Source organism: Salvelinus sp. IW2-2015, unplaced genomic scaffold (genome assembly GCF_002910315.2).
Source record: "Salvelinus sp. IW2-2015 unplaced genomic scaffold, ASM291031v2 Un_scaffold5278, whole genome shotgun sequence".
NCBI classification, from domain to species: domain Eukaryota; kingdom Metazoa; phylum Chordata; class Actinopteri; order Salmoniformes; family Salmonidae; genus Salvelinus; species Salvelinus sp. IW2-2015.
In genome coordinates, this window is record NW_019946543.1 from 20,520 (window position 1) to 29,644 (window position 9,125).

The 9,125-nt window shown below is 43.1% G+C and overlaps 1 pseudogene; it reads right to left on the reverse strand.

Annotated features, from left to right (window-relative positions):
• LOC112078121 (pyroglutamylated RF-amide peptide receptor-like) overlaps positions 1-7,288 on the reverse strand; it is a 13,184-nt pseudogene extending 5,896 nt beyond the window's left edge.
• Positions 7,289-9,125: the final 1,837 nt, after the last annotated feature.

The following is a 9,125-nucleotide window of genomic DNA, read 5'->3' on the forward strand; positions in this document are numbered from 1 at the left end:
ATAAAAACCATACTTTTTTTTTTTTTTTGCTCATCCAATCTGTTATAGTTGGATTATTTCACGCGTTACTGAGATGTTGTTCCCGTTTAGATGGTTTAGAGTCTATTTATCAATCTTTCCTACTTTGGCTGTCATTTAAATGCCGGTTGAGGGTGATTTTAAAAGTTCAAATTGGGATATTCAACTCTCCAAAAGGTACGCTTCTGAACCTGTACTAATTGTCCCCTAATGTACACTTGGATAAATGAGGTGAAAAGGAGACTGGAGTGCTTCTTTTTTAAGTCTGTAACGAGACTATTTCAACAGATCTCCGCTGCTCACTGGGTAGCCTCAGTGTTCAACGTCATCTTCTCCCCTGCTACGGCTGAGGAGGTCTGAGAGGAGACGGACGGACCGTTCTCCAGCACACCCTGCGCCAAGCCCCCATTAGCCCCACCTCCGGTCTCCGAGAGGCCTCCCTCTTCAGGGTCTAATAAAGAGACACAGTTGAGTCGCAATTAAGCGAGAAGGCCTCCCTCTTCAGTGGTCTAATAAAGAGTACAGTGGGGTTGTTGGGCGTCTCCACAGCGCCGCCCCGGTGGTCGGAGGGCTTCCTGAGGCAGCGMGACAAGGTMGCCACACAGCTCTTCTTGAAGTTCTCGTTCATGAAGGCGTAGATGATGGGGTTGTTGAAGGAGTTGGAGAAGCCGATGGCYTGGACGATGGCGATGATCATGTTCAACGTCACCTCGTCAGAGTTCTTCTCCAGGTTGTCTAGATGAAAGGAAGGGTTTTAGGGATTAGTTTAGCCGTATTTAGAGAATATTTGTAGCTAGGCTTCCATCCAAWTTGCAASAGATTTTCATTTGAATATTCTAAAATCTCCATATAACAATATTGCATTTTCCCACCAGAGATGTTTCCATCAAACTGATTTTTTCATTATAATTTGGGGGAAATTACAATACAGTAACAAACATAGGACATCACTACAATATTTTATTMTCTTAAGAAACTTAAAATAACATTAAATAAAAACATACTGTTTGCTGATTTAAACGTTTTTAAATTTTAACTAGGCAAGTCAGTTAAGAACATATTCTTATTTACAGTGACAACCTACCTTGGACGACGCTGGGCCAATTGTGCGCCGCCCTACGGGACTCTCAAGCGCAACCAGATGTGATACAGCCTGGATTCGAACCAGGTACAGTAGTGACACCTCTTGCACAGAGATGCAGTGCTGCGCCACTCGAGAGCCCCGATAAGAGGCTGTGCGTGATGTAGTRCATATAAACATAACTTTTACTGTTACATTTTCATGTACCGAATGGAAAAATAMAAGTTAAATGGGTTTCCATCSCATTTCCAACTCTACTGATACTTGTATYACAAACAMATKTTGCMTTATATAGCCGATGTGCTCACTCTGGTCTTGGTACATGCGCGCTAGCCAACAGCTCGCAGATACAGAGCGGGTAGGCTACCTACATTATGAGATAATTATAAGAGCAAAATGATGTGTATTTGTGAAACGGCAGCCAAGCATCGATCATCATGTCACCAGAATAAGACCCTGACATTYATTGGAAAGGAGCATCAAGCTCATTGCACATTCACCWCCCTGTGAAGTTGATCATCATTTATTTAATCTGTAGCCTAATAAACGGCATGTTTTCCCGAGTCGTAGTGAGAGGACCACACAACATATCATCACGTGACTCCAAGTTTACTTAGATATGATGGTTATTATATTAATATTTGTGCATCGCGGCGTTTCCACCGCCATTTCTCGCATAATTAATTTTACTGACACAAAAAGATCCCACCATGTCTAACGAACAAATAGTTCAACAGTCTTGTACCGACCGACATTTCATGTTTCCATCAGACTGGTCGTGACTTTTTTTTCATGCATCAGGAAATTAATCCGCCTTAATTTCATCCATGAAATGGTTTAATGGAAACGTGGTTAGTGAGAGTTAAAAAAACACATGCTGAACCGTCAGATGTACACCTGCGCTCTGAGTTGCAGTTAAAACTGAATGTCAAGGGTTAACCTATGTGACGGTGATTGTTTATGCTATATGTACTAACCCTATTTCAGCTTGTTAGCCTAGCCCTGTGTGTTGTGTGTGCTGGATAGATCATATACTTACTGTACTCAAACAGCATGTGAACGGTATGAACGGAGCCAACAAAGATTGTGAACAGTAGAACGATGGTAATCATCATTTTACAGCTCGCTTCTTTTTCCTGTGAAAATCAATAAACATGTTCGAACGTTTCTCACGCCGATTCCTCCTTCTATTCTTCCCATAACTGAGAGACGTGCAGGTGTCATCATGCACAATGCATTTCAACACAATAACAGGTATTTTAAGCAGAGCTCTCTGTGTGCCTGAATGGTCTAGCAGTTAGTGCTGCCAACTCCAGTCAACTCAGACTGCGTTCAATACCAGGTTGCTTTCAACATTTCACATCCCTTCATCTCAATCAATAAATATAGTGCATTTTATAAAGCCTTTTACATCAAGCAGTTACCTAGAGAGGAACCAGGCTCTGAGGAGGTGCCAGTCCTCTTACTGTCTGTACTGGTAGGAGAACCAGGCTCTGAGGGGTGGCCAGTCCCTCTCTGTCTGTACCTGGTAGAGAGGAACCAGGCTCTGAGGTGGCCAGTCCTCTCCTGGCTGTACTGGGTAGAGAGGAAACCAGGCTCTGAGGGTGACCAGTCCTCTCCTGCTGTACTGGGTAGAAGAGGAACCAGGCTCTGAGAGATGGCCAGTCCTCTCCTAGCTGTACGCGTTAGAGAGGGACCAGGCTCTGAGGGGTGGCCAGTCCTCTCCTGCTGTACTGGGTAGAGAGAGGACCAGGCTCTGAGGTGGCCAGTCCTCTCCTGGCTGTACTGGGGTAGAGAGAACCAGGCTCTGAGGGTAGACCAGTCCTTCCTCTCATCTCTGCCCTCTCTCATTCTAGAGAGGAACCAGGCTCAAGAGGGGTGGCCAGTCCTTCTCCTAAACTCATCTCTCCCCTCTCTCATTCTTCCCTACTATGTATCACAAAAAAAAATGAAAGATGTGTGGTGTATATGTACCCAGTACCTGGATATTTTTGTTGACCTCTCTGTGGTTCATGGTGTTCAGGACAGAGGAGTCCCCCACCCTTTCCTGATCCCAACAGGCTCTATCCTATCCGTGTGTAGAGAAACAACATGGCTGCCATGGGCATCAGGAACAGAGCTACCATGATGAAGTGTGGTGTACACTTTGTCTTGGGTCAGGGGAACGCCAAACGCTCCTGACAACACACGTGGTCGGTGGTCGTTACAGGAAGTCATACTTCACTGGGAATGGAGGGGGAAACCATCAATGAATCATCAATCACAGTGATTCTGAAAGCGACCGATTTGGTCAGGTTAAGTTTGGTAGGTTAGGTCAGTCAGCTCAGCTCAGGTCAAGTTAGGTCAGGTCAGCTCAGTCAGGTCAGCTCAGGTCAAGTAGTCAGCTCAGGTCAAGTTAGGTCAGCTCAGTCGATGTCAGCTCAGGTCAAGTTAGGTCAGGTCAGGTTAAGTCAGGTCAGCCTCAGGTTAAGTCAGTCAGGTCAGGTTAAGTCAGGTCAGGTTAAGTCAGGTCAGGTCAGGTTAAGTCAGATTAAGCCAGGTTAAGTCAGGTCAGGTTAGGTTAAGTCAGCGGTTAAGTTCAGGTCACTTAAGTTCAGGTCAGGTAAGTCAAGGTCAGGTCAGGTTTGGTTAGGTTAAGTTCAGGTTAGGTCAGGTTAAGTCAGGTCAGGTTAAGTCAGTCAGGTAAGTCAGGTCAAGTCAGGTCAGGTTTTGTTAGGTTAAGTCAGGTCAGGTTAAGTCAGGTCAGGTTAGATCAGGTCAGGTCAGCTTCTTTGGTGCCAGGATGTTGACTGTAAGCGTTTTGGATTTGATTTGAAGCTACAGTAGCTGTGGTGGAGGGGCTTGACATACCTCTAGTTGCTGTACGAACAGCATTGGGGATCCCACAACCACTGATGCACTCCATACAAGTCCTACACAACGAAGACATGTCTCATTACAATGACTTCTTCACAGTAACACAAGTAAAACATCATATACTGTACACATATGAGAGTTTCTTTCCAAAACGCTGTATCTACAATGTTTCACATTTGTACCTTCATGTGTGTGTAAAATATTAATGTTCTCAGATTTTTAATTCAAAGATTTTAGCTGTGTATTACAATGAGTTTGTTGCAATACGCTATCCTGTATATCTATTGGGTAGCTGGAATAGAATGTTCCTATCCTGTATATCTATTGGGTAGCTGGAATAGAATGTTCCTATCCTGTATATCTATTGGGTAGCTGGAATGGAATGTTCCTATCCTGTATATCTATTGGGCAGCTGGAATAGAATGTTCCTATCCTGTATTCTATTGGGTAGCTGGAATAGAATGTTCCTATCCTGTATATCTATTGGGCAGCTAGAATAGAATGTTCCTATCCTGTATATCTATTGGGTAGCTGGAATAGAATGTGCCTATCCTGTATGTTTAACATATGAATTCAACACATAAGTCTAGCATCGGCTATAGTGTTTGGTTAGAGTTAGGTCTCGTACCAAATGGCACCCTATCTCATATATACACTGAACAAAAATACAAACAAAGATCCCAGAAATGTTCCATACACAAAAAGCGAATTTCTCTCATTGTGCACACATTTGTTTACATCCCTGTTAGTTAGCATTTCTCCTTTGCCAAGATAATCCATCCACCTGACAGGTGTGGCATATCAAGAAGCTGATTAAACAGCTTGATCATTACACAGGTGCACCTTGTGCTGAGGATAATAAAAGGCCACTCAAATGTGGATTTTGTCACACAACACAGTGTTACGGCTCTCGTCGAAAGGAGTGGACCAAAGCGCAGCGTGGAAAGTGTTCATGATTTTTATTATCAAAAAACACTCAAACAAAATAACAAAGCGAAAACGAAAGCGCACAGTTCTGTAAGGCAAAGAAACTATACAGAAAACAAGATCCCACAAAACCCAAACGGAAAATGACAAAATTATATATGATCCCCAATCAGAGACAACGATAGACAGCTGCCTCTGATTGGGAACACCACTCGGCCAAAACAAAGAAATAGAAAACATAGATTTTCCCACCCAAGTCACACCCTGACCTAACCAAACATAGAGAATAATAGGGATCTCTAAGGTCAGGGCGTGACACACAATGCCACAGATGTATCAAGTTGAGGAGCGTGCCATGCATGCTGACTGCAGAAATGTACACCAAAGCTGTTGCCAGAGAATTTAATGTTAATTTCTCTACCATAAGCCACCTAAGCCATTTTTTTCTATTTTTGTTGTCAGTGCCTCAGAGCTAAGGATTTTCCTTCTCTTTTTGTTGTCAGTGCCTCGGAGCTTTATGCATTTTTTTTCACTTATCTACACACCATACTCCACTTTTTTTTATATTATGAAAGAAATTCAACCATAACTGAAGAACTCTCATAGGCTACTATCCTCTCCCAATGTCTGTACCTAGTGACCTTTAGTCCTCTCCTCTCTCTTCTKCTCCCACTCTCCTCTCTCATTTCTCCTCTTCCYCACCCTTCCTTCTCTGTTCTCACTGCCATACACCATTAACACAAAAGCTGAAAGTGTTTATTTTTTWAAAGCATACCTAGCATCTTGTATGCTCTTTTCGGAGTGTACTGCCTCCTCATTTTCAAGGGGTAGACAATTCCCTGGTACCTCTCCACGGCGATGCAGGTCATTGTGAGAATCCCTGTCACTATGGCCATAGTCTGAACAAAAGGAATCGTCTTGCAGATGAGAACACCTAGGAAGAGAAGGGGTTAGAAGTGTCACTCAAAAACACACTGTACACGGAACAAGCAGAAGTTTCTCCATACGTTCTCTCATTTGACTGCGTTTACACAGACCAATTCTGATCTTCTTTTTTCACTAATTGGTCTTTTGATCAATCAAATCAGCTCTTTTGTCAAGAAGTGGGCAATATATCATAATTGAGCTGTCTGTGTACTGCAGCCGGTATGGCCCTCGTTATATAACTGCATGGGGAAGGAAATTCGTGTGTAGGTAACCTTCACTCCTAAATCCCCTGGCTTCGATGTATAGTCCCCCAGAACGCTGATCCTCACCCATTCAAACAAAATAGGCTATTTTGTGACAATTCACAGTATAACCTATATCACAAAACAAATGTGATATTGCTTGCTCTAAATCTTGTGTGAAATATTGAAAAATGGGAAATCAAGMCACCTATAAACCCTAATGTTAAGAGGTGTCCGGCAAAACCAGAACATCGTTTAAAAACGGTTTACTTAGACTACAACTATGGAAATAAAATGTACTCTGTAAGGCACTGCTCTGTAGCCTATTACTTCCCATGTTGGTTGGTTTTTAACGTCAACATTTTGACTGATGGGTTGAGAGACCCACATCCATCAATGTCATTAAACTGTAGAAGGCACCAGAAGGCAGTAATACACGGAGATTCTCTTGAAATTATAAAAAGCGCTCTGCAAACACAAACCCTGTCAAGGCTCAGATTATAATATTCTTAAAACTACTACCAAATTTAATGCGCATCCATATTATTTTAGGATGAAAAAAAAAAACGATTACATACAGGCGGCTTCTTTTATTCAAAAAGGTTTTATTCAAACTATCAATGACAGTAGGCACCCCGCTGGGCACATACATCAATTCAACGTCTAATTCCACTTTAGTTCAATGTAATTTCATCGAAATGACGTGGAAACGATGTTAATTCAACCAGTAGGCATTCGGTGCAGAGCAGACAGSTGTTGGTGGAKTCATGGAACATAGGAACTCACCTCCGAGCCATTCCGAGGAGATGTTCTGCAACAAGGTGAACGGGATACAGAAGAATGTGATAAGAAGATCGCTCACCGCCAGAGAACAGATGAAGATATTAGTGGAGGTCTGTATTGCTCTTTTACGCACCACTATGTAGACAACCAAACTGTTCCCAACCAGAGCCAGGACGAAAATGATAGCATACATAATGACGAAAGTAGTCTTAGCGCCCAACGGTAGCTCAGGGACGTAGACAAGCGGCTGWATGTTGTAAGACTCGATGAACTCTTGTCGCGTTAAGTTGTAKTGTTGTAGCATCTCTTGCAGAACCTCGGGTGTTATTTTCCTGGACCCCATTTCTGTTGACGTTGTCATTTTCTAGAAGTTTATTTAAATTCCAGTAGTACAGCCACTACAGACAGATGTATTTTCCCGCCCGAAAATMGTGTTTTGTACACGTGCAGCTGATTAGGCTTTTCCAAACTGTCCTCCAAAAAACATAGTTCCACTGTGCTGCGGCTAGATAGTGCATTTCTCCCGCGTCCAGAGGCAAGAGGAAAGTGTCTGAGTGACACGTCTAGCCTATACCGCACTCTGTTAGTCTGCTGTTATTGCTGTGGGCTAATAACCTCTGTCCGTCAAGGGGTGGAACACCCAAATAGCTGTCATTCCAGTCCTCAAAACGACAGAACGAACGCACACACACACAGCTTTATGGAAACAGATTAATATTTTTGTTTGTGTGCTTTTGTGCTTTTCATCATAGCCTATACAAGATTGAGGTCTCATGAAAAGGTAATTCCTGGTTTTGATCCGTGTGTTSAATTTGCGGAACTTATACAGAGGGGTCAATCAACTTGTCTATTATTGCATCTACTCGAGTTAGTTACATAGTRATTTGTTTTTGTGCACAGTGCTCTTCAGAMATGTGCTGTTCGACAACAACACACTTCCTTTGCAAACAGATGTCTGTGATTCTATTATACAGTCCTATCTCGGAACTGTGGATTCTGACAAGGGTCCCGTCTTTCAATCAAATGTTTTGTGTATATATAGTACTTTTCAAGTACAGCCTGCATAAACATTATACTTGGACTCAACATATATATGGATTTATGTATTGGGTGCAAGTTACCCATTGTTTATTAAGGATGATTTTCTATATTGTATTGAGTCTCCTAGCAACATGGGAAACATTGGACCCTAAGTGAGAGGCTGTGTTGAGAGATGAGTCTCTAGCCAATGGGAAACATTGGACCCTAAGTGAGAGGCTGTGTTGAGAGATGTTCCTAGCAACATGGGAAACATTGGACCCTAAGTGAGAGGCTGTGTTGAGAGATGAGTCTCCTAGCAACATGGAAACATTGGACCTAAGTGAGAGGCTGTGTTGAGATGAGTCTCCTAGCAACATGGGAAACATTGGACCCTAAGTGAGAGGCTGTGTTGAGAGCTGAGTCTCCTAGCAACATGGGAAACATTGGACCTAAGTGAGAGCGTGTTGAGAGATGAGTCTCCTAGCAACATGGCAAACATTGGACCTAAGTGAGAGGCTGTGTTGAGAGATGAGTCTCCTAGCAACATGGGAAACATTGGACCTAAGTGAAGGCTGTGTTGAAGATGAGTCTCCTAGCAACATGGGAAACATTGGACCTAAGTGAGAGGCTGTGTTGAGAGCTGAGTCTCCTAGCAACATGGGAAACATTGGACCCTAAGTGAGAGGCTGTGTTAGAGATGAGTTCCTAGCAACATGAAACATTGGACCTAAGTGAGAGGCTGTGTTGAGAGCTGAGTCTCCTAGCAACATGGGAAAATTGGACCCTAAGTGAGAGGCTGTGTTGAGTATGAGTCTCCTAGCAACATGGGAAACATTGGACCTAAGTGAGAGGCTGTGTTGAGAGCTGAGTCCTAGCAACATGGGAAACATGGACCTAAGTGAGGCTGTGTGAGAGTGAGTCTCCTAGCAACATGGAAACATTGGACGCTAAGTGAGAGCTGTGTTGAAGATGAGTCTCCTAGCAACATGGAAACATTGGACCCTAAGTGAAGGTCTTAGTTGGTTAGAAGTGAGTCTACATGATTGAGCAACATGGAGAACATGTGGACCTAAAGCTTGAGAGGACTGTGGTTGAAGAGCTGAGAGTTTCTCCTAGCAACGATGGGAAACATTGGAGGCATTCTAAGTGAAGGCATGTTGCTTGGTGTTGAGATGAGTTCCCTAGCACATGGCAAACATTGCACCCTACTAGATTGATATGAGGCAGTGGTCTGATGTTATGGATGTTCTCCTAGCAACATGGAACACTTG